The sequence below is a fragment of the Gopherus flavomarginatus genome, unplaced genomic scaffold, assembly GCF_025201925.1.
Source record: "Gopherus flavomarginatus isolate rGopFla2 unplaced genomic scaffold, rGopFla2.mat.asm mat_scaffold_60_arrow_ctg1, whole genome shotgun sequence".
NCBI lineage: Eukaryota > Metazoa > Chordata > Testudines > Testudinidae > Gopherus > Gopherus flavomarginatus.
Genome location: NW_026115128.1, coordinates 1,451,776 through 1,468,204, shown reverse-complemented (window position 1 = coordinate 1,468,204; position 16,429 = coordinate 1,451,776). Strand labels below are relative to the sequence as shown.

Genomic DNA, 16,429 nt, shown 5'->3' with positions numbered 1-16,429 from the left:
AGCCCTGAAAAGTCATCCACGTGGACATCAAAGTCACCCATGACAATAGGCCTAGGCAAATAAAGAAGGGACAAAGCCAAAAGACTGTGTTTTAGAGAAACATCTCTGTTATATTTGAAGTCAGATATAAACAGGGCCGGATGTAGGTTTTCTGACACTCCAAGCAAAAAAATGTTTGGCTGCCCCCCACCCCAGCCCTGGGCTCTCTACCGCACCCCCCTGCTGCCCCAGCCCTGGGGTCTCCCCCTCACCACCCACATACAAACACCCTGCCGCCCCAGCTCTGGGTCTCCCCCTGTACTCCCTGCCACCCCAACCCTGGGCACTCTCACCCTACCCCCATCTGCACCCTCCTGCTGTCCCAGCCCTTGGCCACTGGTAACTCGCTCCCAGGACGGGTCATTCAGCAGGAATTTTGGATGTGCACAGAACACAGACAGGATTGGTTCCCATATGGTTACAGAGCTGCAGTAAAGTGGAACAATTTTCAGCTTGTGTGATTGGAGGATATCTGGATGCATATTATAAGACTGTCCTCCATAATTGAGGAAAAGCTGAGGTGCCTTTATTATTCTTTTGTTCCACTCTTTCTTTCTATGGGGAATTTGCCAATGCAACATCACTGTCTTCCTCTTAAACAAACAAAACTAAAGTCAATGGCTGTTGAAAATAGCAGTTCCAGTCCTAATAACCACTGGGAAGCATTTCTTGCTCAATTTTATCCTACTTTTTCTACAGCAAATTACAGAGGATCAGTATATTTGATTTGGGAGAAATGAAATACCAGCTGCCCAAACTGAGCTTGTGCACTCCTGAATTTTGAGGTGTTCAAATCTGGAAGGCAGGTGCTAGATTCCCTTTCTGAATATTAGCTACATCTGGAAAGGAAAAGTCAATTTTTGCTTCCATGACTCAGAAGTGGAAATCCTCCTACGTGCCTGGTACTGTATCTAAAGCTGCCCAGGTCCAGAGCCTCCCCTCCCTTTTCATTTTAAATTCTAGTGGGATCCACGTACCTCCCTTGCCAGGCTTCAGATAGAGAGGGCACTGTCCATTCAGTCCCCACAATTCCTTCTTTGGGGACTGTAAGGTGAGGTCACACCAGTATCCCTAATCCAGTCTGGTGATGTCTTCTGAAGGGAATATCTGGGCCAAAGCCTACTCCTTGAGCATACGACTAGGGTTATCATACGTCCGTATTTTCACGGACATGTCTGGCTTTGGGGGTTTTAAATAGCGATCAAACTCTCAGAAGGTCCGGGATTTTCCTCCCAGTGCAGAGTGTGGTGCGGCTGACAGGGCAGCTCGGCTGGATCTTCCTCTGCCCCCTCGCTCCTCCCCTGCAGCCTCAGCCGGCAGCACTGGGGGCGGGCAGGGCTGTGTGCTCCGTGAGGGGAGTGCAGCAAGATGTCTGCAGCAGCATGTCCAGCTCTGTGCAGAGCCAGACACGCTAGTCTCAGCAGCATGGTAAGAGGCCTGGGGGTTGGAGAAGGGGTAGGGGGTTCCAGAAGGCGAGCAGGGGGGGTTGGATGGGGCGGGGGTTTGGAGAGGGGTCGGGACAGTCAGGGGACAGGGAGCGGGGGGGGTGGATGGGCGGAGGTTTGAGGGGTAATCAGGGGCAGGGAGATGGGGGTTAGATGGGTCAGGGTATTGGGGGGGCAGTCAGGGGACAGGCAGCAGTTGGATAGGCATAGGAGTCCAAGGAGTCTGTCAGGGGGTGGGGGTGAGGATAGGAGCCAGGGCAGTCAGGGGACAGATAGGGGGTGATGTCCTGAGGGGCAGTTAGGGGCAGGGGTCCCAGAAGGGGGCAATCAGGGGACAAGGAGCAGGGGGGTTGGATGGTTTGGGGTTTCGGGAGGGGCAGTCAGGGGGTGGGAATTGGGAGGGAGTGGATGGGGATGCGGTCTCCCTGCCCTTCCCAGTGCAGCTTTCCATTCACACCAAGCTGCAGCATGAGGTCTCAGTTACCGCACTCCCCCCTCCCTTTCCTGTTGATAGCGGCCAAGGGAATGCTGGGAAATGTAGTTCTTTCCCTGCTGCAGGGCTGGTGCTATACGCAGGGAGCTAACCAAGGAACTACAGCTCCCAGGGCCCCCTGCTGGTTCTCAGCTCTCAGACTGGATCCCTGCCGTCCCTGCAAATGAGCCGCCCCGAGCACCTGCTTGCTTTGCTGGTGCCTAGAGCCACCCCTGAATATGAACAACCATCCTCTTGGCCCTCCCTCTGTTCATGCCAAACTGAGCACTATCCAAAAAGAACTGGACTAATAAAGGCCCTGCTTTACCAACCATCCAGGCTTACATCAGTGGTCTCTTCCACGATCCATGGATGGTGGTAACTATTGGCTACCGAGCTTGCACTGAACAACATGAACCAAAGAATAGGATCCATGCCACCAGATAACATAAGACACTTTGGCCAAAGAGGGAACTTGGTTAAGTAACCCCTGGCATCAGGTGTAATTTAGTTCAAGAAAATTACTGCTGAACAAGTTGTCCTCACTCCTGTGCAGCTGAAAAACAAAAGGTGAACCTCAGTGTCATGCACAATTGTACGACATTCACGCTGTCTGGTATCTTCTTACAATTGTGTAGACTCAAAATAGATTGTAGTAAATGGGGCTCAAAATATTTAGAGTACAATGAAAGTCACCATATTGCAAAAAGGCAGCAAGACTGGCTCCTTTTCACCAGTAAATTGCAGGAATTTCTACTCTACCTAGCTGTTCCTTCATAATCACCTCCTACATACAAGTCTATCATGGGATAGATTATTACCTTTTTCCTCTTCTCCTTCAGAGTTCTGCTCTGTAGATAACACTTATCCAGTTGAATAACAAGCTCACCAGCAGGCGAAAGGCAATTTTGTCGAGGCCTATACTTAAAAGGAGTTGGAAAGGCAGAGTATGGTGCACTTGATTCCTCACAAAATAGGTCATTTTGCTTAAAATCAGACATTAATGAGAAAGAAGTATGGCTATCATAAGATGAATGAACATTTCTATTTTGTAGAGCAGTTTTCAGAAGTAAATGATAGTCATAAGATTTACAAGAGCATTCTTTAGGATTAATACGGCTCTTATATTCAATGTTCTTACAAGTTTCCCCCCAAATTGAAGCTATTCTGGCCATTTTGCATGTGAGCTTCCTGTGGGTTTCTATTTGTTCCTCCAAGAAAACGATTTTCTTTAGTAAATGGTTGATTGAAAAAATATAGCAGTGGGTGACTAGATGGTGGTGATTTACAAGAAGTTGTAAAATTTTCATATCTTTTAGAAACCAGATGATTGTCCTGGAACACTTTGCCCCATTTGCTATTAGTAGGTGGACTAGATAAATTATTGGAGTACTTTGCTTGCACTTGTTTGTCATTTTTCATAGGTTTGCCTCTTGCTCGGTCAGTTTCACAATACTCTTTCTGAATACCAGTGCCATTTTTAATTCGAAACTGAGAAGAAGAATAACTAAAATCAGAGCAGTTCTTTTCACAGTCTCCATTTAAGTTCATCTTATGATTGTAAGCAGAGTCAGGATAAGCTCTACCCTGACATCTAGTGGAAAGAATTTCAGAGAGTGTATTTGCATAGGCATGCCTACCCTATCCCAGACTGCTGAGCTGTGGGACTGCTCGGTGACAAATGACTCACCCTCAGTTGGGTGGTACTTGCTAGACAAGGGACATGGGTTCCAAACCCAGTGAATTGAGAGAGAGGGGCACGGGCACGGGCACGGGCACGGGCATGTGGTGGTGGTGGTGGTGGTGGTGGTGGTGGTGGTGGTGGTGGTGGTGGTGGTGGTCGTCGTCGTCGTCGTCGTCGTCGTCTCCTTGTGGAGCCAGAAGCACCAGTTCCACCCCCTTCTCTCTCCACTGTGGAATGTCAGAGTTGATTTCTTTATTCCCTCAAGAATCTAAATACAGGTTACTGAGCTGAATTCACTTTGGGCTAATGGTGCACTAGCACTGGGGCTCCCCTACTAAGAGTTGAAATCTCTAAAGAGCTGAAATTACTGAGCTGAGAGCACTGAGTACTGTGCTAACTAGTGGGGGAGCCTGAAGATATGCTGTGGAACAGAGCGGCTGGCGGTGTGGAGCAGTTGTGGGGACGACTGGAGCGGATCACGGGACATCTGGTGGCAGCAGAGCAGCTGGCAGAGCGGAGTAGCTGTAGGACAGGTGGAGCGGCCCACAGAGTGAGCGGAGCCGAGCAGTTTGCAGGGAGAACTGGAGCAGCTCATGGAGCAGAGCAGCTGGTGGAGCGGAGCAGTTTCTGAGGACGGCTGGAGGAGCAGAGTGGAGCGGCTGGTGAAGCGGAGCAGTTTGTGGAGAAGGCGGAAGCAGAACCCACGGAGAGGCAGGGTAGTTGGCCCTGGACCATGTAAGGTGCCCCTTTCTACCCAGGCTGGGGGGAGGGACCTCTACAGATAAACTCTCGAACTCTGGGGTGGCATTGACCAGAGACTTTTGGGTTGTTGGACTTTGGGGTGATTGGACTTAAAACCCTAAGGGGAAAAAGGACAGTGCCAAACATACTTGGAGGTGGGTTTTTGTTTATGGTTTGTGTTATAACCCTGTTTGTGCTGTTTCTCCAATGGGATGCCGCAATGATTCCTTCCTTTATTAAAAAGATTTTGCCACACTCAGACTCCGTGCTTGCGAGAGGGGAAGTATTGCCTCCTAGAGGCGCCCAGGGGGGTGTGATATGTGGGTGTCCCAGGTCACTGGGTGGGGGCTCGAGCCGGTTATGCATTGTGTTACTGAAACGGAACCCCTGGATACTGAACCCGGCCCTTGTTGCTGCCAACTCAGAGGGGCAGAAGGGTAACATTTTTGGGGGCTCGTCCGGGATCCCTGGGTCAGTACCCCTCGCAAGCACCTGTTGAGTGTTCCACTGTACTGGGAAATAATTGTGTTTATATTTTGAGGAAACTACTGTTTGTATAATGGCTAATATGTCGGGTTTGTTGGGCCCCAGTCCTGCAGCCTCTAGCTCAGGGGCGGCAGACTCAGCCTATGATTGGGCAAAAGCACTGGGGCATATATTGGAAAAGATTGTGTTGGCCTATGCTACGTCGAACTCTTGTCGTAAGTTAAGGTTGTTTGATGGGGAAGAGGAGTTTGAACTCTGGTCGGAGCATACTACTGAAATGCTGTGGGAGTGGCCCGTACCCGATGTAGAAAAGCGACGATGTCTAATAGAGAGCCTTAGTGGCCCAGCATTAGATGTAATTCGCACCCTGAAGCTCATTGACCCTGAGGTCAGTGTGAAGTACTGCCTAGAGGCCCTTGATAATACCTTTGGGAGTGTAGAGGGCCCTGAGGACAGTTACTGTAAATTCATTAATTCCAGACAGCAAAGGGGTGAGAAAATTTCAGCCTATATACAGAGGCTGGAGAGACTGCTTCAGAGAGCAGTTATGAGGGGAGCAGTGACTGCTGAGCAGAAAGATCAGACCAGACTGGCTCAGGTTGTAAGAGGGACTCAGTATCAGAACCCGATCCTACTTCATCTCCGACTAAGAGAACGGCAGGAACATCCCCCAAGTTACTCCCAGCTGATAAAGGAGGTCAGGGAAGAAGAAGAAAGGCAGGCAGCCAGCGAGTGTTGGGAAGCCCAAACATTGGAACCAGGCTGCATAACACCACTGCCAATGGCCAGGGTACTGATGGTGAGCACCACAGAGGAACTTGCCCAACAAATGCAGGTCCTGACAGAACAGATAGCTGAGCTGCAAAGCATCATTGACTGAGCTAAGATTTCCAGGAATAAGGAGCCTCAGACGGTGATGATAGAGAAGTCAGTATCTAGAGTCAACGTCCCACCTCGCCGAAGGGGGAAAGGACAATTGTTTTGCTACCGGTGTGGTCAGGATGGGCATAGTGCTGCTAACTGCCATAAGGAAGAGAACCCCTCCTTAGTGTATGAAAAGCTGAGGACTAGTTGGAAGAGATCCAGTAGCTCCCAGAAGGTCCGGGGACGGAGACCACCTAGGCCTAGAGGATTTGAAGATTCCCCCAGAAGAGACCATCCAGCTGGGATCCCTGCAGGACTGATAGGGCCTCGAGCAGAGGTCATGGTGAGGATTGAAGGGGCGGAGTGTAAAGCCGTGCTTGACACTGGATCTCAAGTGACTATTATATTTCAGTCATTCTACCAACAGATGCTTAAGCACCTGCCCATACAGCCACTGACTGGCATTGGTCTGTGTGGCCTCAGCATGGATGAATACCCCTATCAAGGGTATGTCATAGTGCATCTGGAATTCCCAGAGGAGGTTGCTGGGGTAAAGCAAGAGGTAGACACTGCTGCCTTAATATGCCCTGACCCGAAAGGGACTTCTGATGTGTCTGTGCTGATAGGGACCAACTCCAGCCTCTTCAAGGTGCTCGCAGATTACTGCAGACAATGGGCTGGGGACCAGTACCTGAGTACCCTGATGATCCATACGCTTTGTGCTGAAGCCTATAGGAAAATTGAGAGCGCTAAAAAAGAGACATCTGAGCTACCGATTGGGGCACTGAAGTACATGGGTACAACCCCCTTAGTAGTGCCTGCAAGGACGGAGCAAGAAGTACTAGTCATGAGTACCAGGCTGAAAGGCAGTAAAGGGGCATTAGCAATGATAGAGCAGCCAGCTGAAGGAGAGCTCCCGGAAGGAGTGCTGGTCCCCAGTGGAGTCATAACCCTACCTGCTGAAGCCCAGGAAAAGGTGACTATACTGATTGCTAATGAAACAAGTAGAGATGTTGTTGTGAGGCAAGGACAAAAGATAGCAGACCTCTTTGAGCCAGAATCAATTGTAAAACCCGTGTGAGACTCAAGTGCCAACAATAGACCCAGCAAAGTTTGACTTTGGAGATTTACCATTGTCTGAGGAGTGGAAAGATCGCCTAAGAAGGAAACTTTGTAAAAGATCCAAGGTGTTCTCATTGCATGAGTGGGATGTGGGATGTGCAAAAGGAGTAGAGCACAACATCAGACTACATGACTCTCGACCTTTCAGAGAGAGATCTAACAGGCTTGCTCTCTCCGAGATGGAAGATGTGCGACAACATCTTCAAGAGCTGGCTGCAAATGGCATCATTACAGAGTCCCGCAGCTCATACGCCTCACCCATTGTGGTGGTCCGTAAAAAGAATGGGAAAATCCGGATGTGTATTGACTACCGCACCCTAAACCGCCGTACTGTGGTTGACCAGTACACAATGCCTCGAGTTCAAGATGCCTTAGACTGTTTGCTGGGAAGCCAGTGGTTCTCTGTGTTGGATCTTCGGAGTGGATACTACCAGATCCCTCTGGGTGAAGAAGATAAGGAGAAGACAGCCTTCATCTGCTCATTAGGGTTTTATCAGTTCGAACGCATGCCCCCAAGTGATTTCTGGAGCACCTGCCACATTTCAAGGTCTTATGGAGAAAGTTGTGGGAGACATGAATTTACTGCAAGTGTTAGTTTATTTGGATGACCTGATTGTGTTTGGAAGAACTTTGGAGGAGCTTGAAGAAAGACTTCTTAAAGTGCTTGATAGGCTGGAGGATTATGGTTTGAAGCTTTCAATTGACAAATGCCAGTTCTGCAGGACCTCAGTGAAGTATGTGGGGCACATCGTGTCCCAAGAGGGTGTGAGTACTGATCCTGATAAAATAGAAGCACTCACTACATGGCCACGTCCAAGCAACTACAGAGAACTTAAGACCTTCCTTGGGTTTAGTGGTTATTACTGCAGATTTGTGAAACACTATGCTACAATTGTAAAACCCCTCAATGATCTTACCAGGGGATATCAGTCCAGCAAGGACAAATCTAAGACCAAGAATAAAGGGCCTTCCGTGCAGAGACACTATGGCCCCTTCGAACCCTTTGGGCCATGGTGGGATGAGAGATGCGAAAGGGCTTTTCGAGAAATCATTACTTGCCTAACTCATGCCCCAGTCCTAGTATTTGCTGACCCAAGCAAGCCATTTATCCTGCATACTGATGCCAGTTTGGAGGGTCTGGGGGCGGTACTGTACCAGGAGGTGGAAGGCAAGCGTAAACCTGTAGCCTTTGCCAGCCGAGGACTGTCTGATAGTGAAACCCGCTATCCCACCCACAAGCTGGAGTTCTTGGCCTTGAAATGGCCCATCACTGAGAAATTTCGAGACTACTTGTATGGGGCTCAGTTCCAGGTGTGGACAGACAACAACCCACTGACTTATGTGTTAACAAGTGCTAAACTGGATGCTACAGGGCAAAGATGGGTGGCCGCTTTGGCTAGCTATGACTTCAGCATTCAATACCGATCAGGAAGAAGCAATGTAGATGCAGATGCATTGTCCAGGCATCCACAGGCACCAAGACTTGCTGTGATACCCACGGATGGAGTGAGAGCTATTTTCAGTGTGAGCCGCCGAGAGCCAGAGTCCCAGGAGAGCGTTCATGGATGTGTTGCTGAAACTTTGGGCCTACCCCCTGAATGCGTGCCTTCTGCATCAGTGAACTATATCGCTTTGGACCAATCTCCCTTGCCCATGCTCAATGCGGCTGACTGGCAGGAAGCCCAGCTGCAAGATATTGACATTCGTGATACACTACTTGCCAAAAGAGAGGGGCGAGGCCCAGCTGAGGTTGACCCACCTACCCCAGAGGGCAAACTACTATTGAGAGAATGGACCAAACTAAAACTGATTCAGGGAGTGCTACACCGCACGACCACAGACCCTCTACAAAAGCAACGGAATCAACTAGTGCTGCCAAAAAATTACAGAGCCCTGGCCATGAGGGCCCTGCATGATGACTTTGGACATTTAGGGATGGAGAGGACCCTGGAACTTATCCACAGTAGATTCTATTGGCCACGGATGGCTGAAGATGTTCGCAGGAAATGTGAGACCTGCGCACGATGTGTTCAAAGGAAAACTCTTCCCATGAGGGCTGCATATCTGAAGAACATCACCAGCAACAAACCTCTGGAGCTGGTTTGCATTGATTTCTTGTCTTTAGAAGTGGACAAGAGGAATATTGGGAACATCCTAGTAGTGACCAACCATTACATGCGATATGCACAGGCATATCCCACACGTGATCAGAGGGCCACCACTGTCACTCGAGTACTGTGGGAAAAATATTTCTCAGTTTATGGATTCCCAGCCCAGATACACTCGGATCAGGGATGAGATTTTGAGAGTCACCTTCTGAAGGAGGTGCTGAGGATAGCAGGTATTAAAAAGTCGAGGACAACGCCTTACCACCCGCAAGGTGACCCTCAGCCAGAGAGGTTCAACCGAACCTTATTGGATATGTTAGGGACTTTGCGGCCAGAGCAGAAGGCAACCTGGAGCCAACATGTTGCATTTCTGGTGCACGCCTACAATGCCACAAAGAACGATGCTACGGGGGTCACCCCATATCTCTTGATGTTTGGGCGAGAACCAATACTACCCATAGATCTGTGCTTTGGTGTATCAGAGGATGGCGATAGCTATGAAACCCATCAGCAATATGTATCCCAACTACGAGAAAAGCTACGAGATGCTTATCACTTAGCCACATCTGCAGCTCGGAAGAACGCAGACCGCAACAAACAGCGATATGATGCTAGGGTGCATCTGCAAGAGCTCCAGCCAGGGGACAGAGTCCTGCTGCGAAATTTGGGTATTGCTGGCAAACACAAGATAGCTGACAGGTGGAAGGCAATACCTTACCTAGTGATGGAAAAGCTAGGAGACCTGCCGGTTTATAAGATCAAACCTGAAGAGGGTACAGGACAGACAAGACCGGGCACAGAAACCTTTTGCTCCCTGTGGGGGAATTGGTAGGCAGCCCTTATGAGATTGGCCACACCCGGGCAACTGGGCAGAACGAAGGTGCTGTGCCAAAGCCGCCTTCCAACGTGGACAGCCTGCTCCCTGCAGCTAACCTACCCCTACTCAGCACATCTGAGAGTGAGTCTGAGGAGGAAGACACAACCATGGTGTATCCTGGGATGAAGACAAGATTTCAGTCTCGATCCACTGAATCAGAAGAGAGCACACCCTCTTCCACCCTAAACCCTATGGCAGAAGTATTTAGGCCCATTCCTGACATCCCTGAGCCACTGGTGGGACCCCCGTGTAATGACTTACACAGGCTATTGGACAGTGGTGACATACAGATGGAGGATGTCCAGAGCACCTGCGATCCTCCACTGTTAGAACTAGAAATGCAGGGGCCTATGCCAGTATCCGAGGGGAACTCACAGGAAACCTCCCCATCCTTCACTCAAGAGGATGTCCCCCCTACCATAGCAACAGAGATTCTCAATAGGCGAGACAAGGTAATAAGACCAGTGAGATGGTTAACTTACGATGCACCTGGGGTGATTAGTGAGGAGCCTATACATTTAGCACACAGGTTTGTGAAAGCTAAAGTGGGCTATCTAATGCCATTTGGAGGGGACCAATAAGTTGGTATAGTAGGGAATGTGATTTGTTGGGACAACAAATTCTTGGCTGGGGGGAGGATGTAAGCAGAGTCAGGATAAGCTCTACCCTGACATCTGGTGGAAAGAATTTCAGAGAGTGTATTTGCATAGGCATGCCTACCCTATCCCAGACTGCTGAGCTGTGGGACTGCTCGGAGACAAATGACTCACCCTCAGTTGGGTGGTACTTGCTAGACAAGGGACATAGGTTCCAAACCCAGTGAATTGAGAGAGAGGGGCTGGGGCTGGGGCTGGGGCTGGGGCTGGGGCTGGGGCTGGGGCTGGGGCTGGGGCTGCAGTTGCAGTCTCCTTGTGGAGCAAGAAGCACCAGTTCCACCTCTTTCTCTCTCCACTGTAGAATGTCAGAGTTGATTTTTTTATTCCCTCAAGAATCAAAATACAAGTTACTGAGCTGAATTCACCTTGGGCTAATGGTGCACTAGCACTGGGGCTCCCCTACTAAGAGCTGAGATCACTAAGAGTTGAAATCACTAAAGAGCTGAAATTACTGAGCTGAGAGCACTGAGTACTGTGCTAACTAGTGGGGGAGCCTGAAGATATGCTGTGGAACAGAGCGGCTGGCGGTGTGGAGCAGTTGTGGGGACGACTGGAGCGGATCACGAGACAGCAGGTGGCAGCGGAGCGGCTGGCAGAGTGGAGTAGCTGTAGGACGGGTGGAGCGGCCCACAGAGTGAGCGGAGCTGAGCAGTTTGCAGGGAGAACTGGAGCAGCTCATGGAGCAGAGTAGCTGGTGGAGCGGAGCAGTTTCTGAGGACGGCTGGAGGAGCAGAGTGGAGCGGCTGGTGAAGCGGAGCAGTTTGTGGAGAAGGTGGAAGCAGAACCCACGGAGAGGCAGGGCAGTTGGCCCTGGACCACGTAAGGTGCCCCTTTCTACCCAGGCTGGGGGGAGGGACCTCTACAGATAAACTCTCGAACTCTAGGGTGGCATTGACCAGAGACTTTTGGGTTGTTGGACTTTGGGGTGATTGGGCTTAAAACCCTAAGGGGAAAAAGGACAGTGCCAAACATACTTGGAGGTGGGTTTTTGTTTATGGTTTGTGTTATAACCCTGTTTGTGGTGTTTCTCCAATGGGATGCCGCACTGATTCCTTCCTTTATTAAAAAAATTTTGCCACACTCAGACTCCATGCTTGCGAAAGGGGAAGTATTGCCTCCTAGAGGCGCCCAGGGGGGTGTGATATGTGGGTGTCCCAGATCACTGGGTGGGGGCTCGAGCCGGTTATGCATTGTGTTACTGAAACGGAATCCCTGGATACTGAACCCGGCCCTTGTTGCTGCCAACTCAGAGGGGCAGAATGGTTACATGATAATTGCACACATGCTGATTAAACTGTACATTCTGAAATGCTAATCCTTCTTGCTGAAAGATGGCATTATTTTCAAAAGCAGGATTTTCAGGATAAATGTTCAAGATCCCAGCAGATGGCTGAGTATAAGGGTCAGAAGGAGAAAGCAAAGACTGTATAAGATGAAGGTCGTCAAATACTCTGTGTCCTTGGTAACAGTTCTGTGTGCCAATCAGGTTTGGAAAATCTTTACTTTGTATACAGTGCTTAGAAGACAGACTTGACAAGTCACCATTGTTTCCAATGTCAGATGCCAACATAGGGGGAAACAATCTCAACAGAGAATTCCTGTAACAAATAGAATTGCACTTTTAGGAATAACCAAACACATTTATGTTACATTATAGTTTTGTTCAGAGTTAAGTGTTTTTTTTTTCAAAATGCAAAGCTACTACTAAGACCTTTGCTAAAGATATGATTTCAAGCAGTTTTGTCACAGGAATTAGTGATAAAAAACTATTAGCATACTAGACTGTTGACAGCAGATAATTATTTCCTGAAGTCAATTTTTTATTGTTTTTCCTAGTCTACTTTTAATGTGTCACATTAGGGTGCTTCAATCACAACTATTTGCCCTTCATATCTTCTGAAACTTCATTATTGATTCTTAAAGATTTTCTGTATTGACATTTGAACTTCTAGAGCACTTTCCATAGAAAGAGTCCATAGAATTCTAAAACAAAATTAACCTTCCCAACATCTCCGCAAAGTTGATTCCTTATTTCTTTTTTTAATTATATTTTCCTTGTTCAAGAAGAGTATGTTTTTGCCCCCAGCAAGAAAACATTTATTTAAATCACTTGCTATAAGGTTTTCCAGTCATTGTTTTAAATATATACATCATCCTGCTCGAAGTTTAACAACATTTGTAAGCCACCAGATACAGATTTGACTTCTGCAGTGCTTGAAAATGTCTGATGGTCTCTCCTCTTAGCAACCTTCTATGACAACTAATTATGTTTTAAGACTGGGAAGATAAAAATTCAAGAGAAATAATGCACTAGTAAATCGCTCTCTTGATTTCTTTCCCCCAAATACTAACTATCTAAGAGAAGTCAGTAAAGTCACTATTAGCTATATAGTCTCCACCATTCTATTTTTTGCAGGGAGGAGGAGGAACTCTGATCCTCCTTGTGCAATTTCCTCACCAAATGTTTGGGTGCAAGAAAGAGTGCAGCCCAGTCAGGAGGCTGCAGGACCTGCCAACAAATCCTATCAGTTCCAAGAGATCCACATGCTCCATATGTCTGCACTGGTTCCGGGTCTCTAGTTCTTCCCCAAGCCAACTGCCACACAGTTCCAGTGGATGTATGCCATCAGGTCTGGTCAAATTTGTTCCCTAGGACTCCCAGTGCAGGAGAGAGCTGAGGAAGCGTAATATAGCACTATACTATCACATCTCTGTGAGAAGCTCCTTTGGGTACCAGAAGGAAGTTGGGTAATGGAGAAAAGCTGCAACAATATATGTTACCCCACCCTTGAAGCATCCACTTCACTCACCACATGGAGAGGTATCCGGCACGAAGAAGGTGAGGGGCAGAATTTCCCCTCCCAGCATATGTTTTTTAGAAATGATCAGGCATGGTAAAAATAGGAAGTGTATACCTTAAAAGCAGACATTTAACTCAAGCTATTTGATATCACAGAAAAGCCTTTCAAATTTTCTGCATAAACTCTGAGATAGAGACCCACTGATGGTTCACTACTTTGCATCAGCAACTCTTGACACACTCAGTACACCTAATACGCTCTTCTCATGACAATTACCCAAAAGATGGCATGTAATATATTATCAGAAATCTAAAACCTCACTGATCAGTAATATTCTTGCATAATGGATGCAGACTTGTGTACAAAGAGTTCATCTGTGCTAGAATTATGTTTTTAAAATGAGTTTGGCGAGCAGGGCATAACCCAGTCAGCCCTAGACAAAGGACTGTGTATTACATGTCTGACCAGCCTGGTTGTCCGGCAGACATAAGGAAGGCACATTTACATGCAAGATAAACAAAGCCATAAGGACAGCAAGTGGAAGGGTGGAAACTGCATCTCCAGGAAGCCTTCCTGCCTCGAAGCAGGATCAATGAACTTTGAGAAGCTATAGGGAGAGAGAAAAACCATTTTGGCACTGTCACAAACAGATAGTTAAAGGTTAATGCCTCTTCTACCTGTAAAGGGTTAAGATGTTCACCTAGCCTAGCTGACACCTGACCAGAAGAACCAATGGAGGAACAGGGTGGTTCAAAAAGGAGGAGGGAGGTTCCCTTTGTCTGGGTCAGTTTCACTTTGACTGGAGTGGGAAAGTTCCAGAATTCAGCCTCTTATTAAGTAGTGAGTATCAGTGAAGGAAATAAATAGGTTTATGTTTATTTCTTTGTAACTTGTCTTGTGCAATTAGAGGAACAATCAGATTGGGTATTTGGATATATTTCTTTGTGTAACTAAGGTTTTGCCCAGGGGAACATCCTCTGTGATTGGAATCTGTTGTCTGTGAGAGTAGCTGGTATCCTAATCTCCCCCAGAGATTTTTCTTTTACCTTTCTTTTCTTTAATTAAAAGCCTTTTTTCTATATACCTGATTGATTTTTTCCTTGTTTTAAGATCCAAGGGGGTTGGATCTGGATTCACCAGGAGTTGGTGGGAGAAAGGAGGGGGGATGGTTAATTTCTCCTTGTTTTAAGATCCAAGGGGTTTGGATCTGTGTTCACCAGGAAATTGGTGAAGTCTCTCAAGGCTACCCGGGGAAGGAAAGTAGTGCTTGTGAGTGGTGGCAGCCAGACCAGATCTAAGCTGGTAATTGAGCTTAGAGCTTCTCATCCAGGTCCCCCACATCTGTACCCTAAAGTTCAGAGTGGGGATGGAACCTTGACAGGTACCATCACTTAAGGAGCTAAAGGGGTCAACGATCTTGAAATTACAGAATGTTGGATCCTTCAACTCAAGTGCTTGAAGTCCTGGGTATTAAGTATAGGTGGGAAACCTGCTGAGGACAAGATTGTAACTTGCAGAAATTAAGTTTTAATCTTAAAATTGTATTTTTACTCATTTGCTGGTAACCCTTTCTCTATTTCTTATACTTGGTATCACTTAAAACTATGGGCTTTTGTTTAATAAATTTGTTTTTACTATAAACCAATTCAGTGTTTTGATTAAAACAGTGTTTGTCAAACCCCAGTTAAACTAATGAGCTGTTGTCAACTATCTCTTTTAAGGAGCAGTTCCAGGAGAGGATGGGACACTACAGGGAACAGAGTTCGGGAGAAATTTGGGACTTGGGGGACAGGGCAAGTTTTGCAGTCACGCTGTTAAAAAGTAGCTTGCCAACGGAAACCAGGATGCAATCTGCATGCTTGAATGCCGGCTGTTGGTGTCACACGAGCATTTAAGGCACCCAGAGTTACAGGGCAGGTGATAACATAACTCCTTGCTGGTCTGGGTGGCACCTGAAAGTATCACAAACTCCCTTTTCCAGTACCCAAAACATGGGCCCTTCTTGATGGCAATCAAAATGATGGCTCTTTTCACTATGCCTGATCAATAGATCATTGCTTCTCTTTATAAAGGAAGACACTTCAAAATTCACCACAGTAATAACAGGGAGTACCTCCTTTGCCGGCATAGTCCCACAACTTAATGGACATTGTCTTTTGAATAAGCAACTCATCAGTACAGCACCCAAGATGCCATGTTATTTTCTTCTGCTACATACAAATACATATTTTTTGCATTTGAAAAACAAAAATGGTAGAAATTTAACTTTCATGTTCCTACAATATAATTTGTGTAGATCCCACTAGCAAACTTCAGCACAGTTGTATAATTAAAAGTATTATTTAGTCAGACCCCAAAGTACCTTCCAGAACATAAATCTGGTCCCTGCTCCCAAATACTTTACAGTCTAAAAAGACAAGACAGATGGATGATATGAGAAGAGATACAACACTAATGTTTTGTTTCTGATGTTATCCTATTCAGTTGATTGAAGAAAAAATACTGATTTGCAGGACTGGCTACTCTTCAGGGGATATTTTTTGTTCTCTTAGATATTATAGCTCATAAATCTTGGAAATAGATAAATAATTCAAAACATTCTGAAATGTATTTTCAGAGCAGCAGCTGTGTTAGTCTGTATCCACACAAAAAGAACAGGACTACCTGTGGCACCTTAGAGACTAACACATTTATTTCAGCACAAGCTTTCGTGAGCTACAATTCACTTCTTCGGATGCATCGGATGTAGCTCACGAAAGCTTATGCTGAAATAAATTTGTTAGTCTCTAAGGTGCCACAAGTACTCCTGTCTTTTTGAAATGTATTTGTATGTCTAGACATTATAAAAATCTTAGGATTTTATACTGATTGATCATTGCAGCTAAATCATTTTGAGTAACTGGCCTTCAGCTGAAGAATTTTGCCATAGCATTTGGCACAGTGCCTTTTCCACTCAACTAAAACAAATGTGGAAGGTATTATAATGGTTTTTTTTAATAGCCTTGTGTATATATAGTCAAAACTCCCTCTATAAGCCCTTCCACATTTGGCTTAGTTGAGTGAAAAAGGCTATCTATGCGACAGTCAAATTCTTCAGTTGGAGGCCAGTTACTCAAAATGATTTAGCTGCAATG

The 16,429-nt window shown here is 46.8% G+C and overlaps 1 pseudogene; it reads right to left on the bottom strand.

The window, feature by feature from the left end:
* The window catches only part of LOC127042564 (uncharacterized), a 35,482-nt pseudogene that overhangs the window by 11,598 nt on the left and 7,455 nt on the right, over window positions 1–16,429 (bottom strand).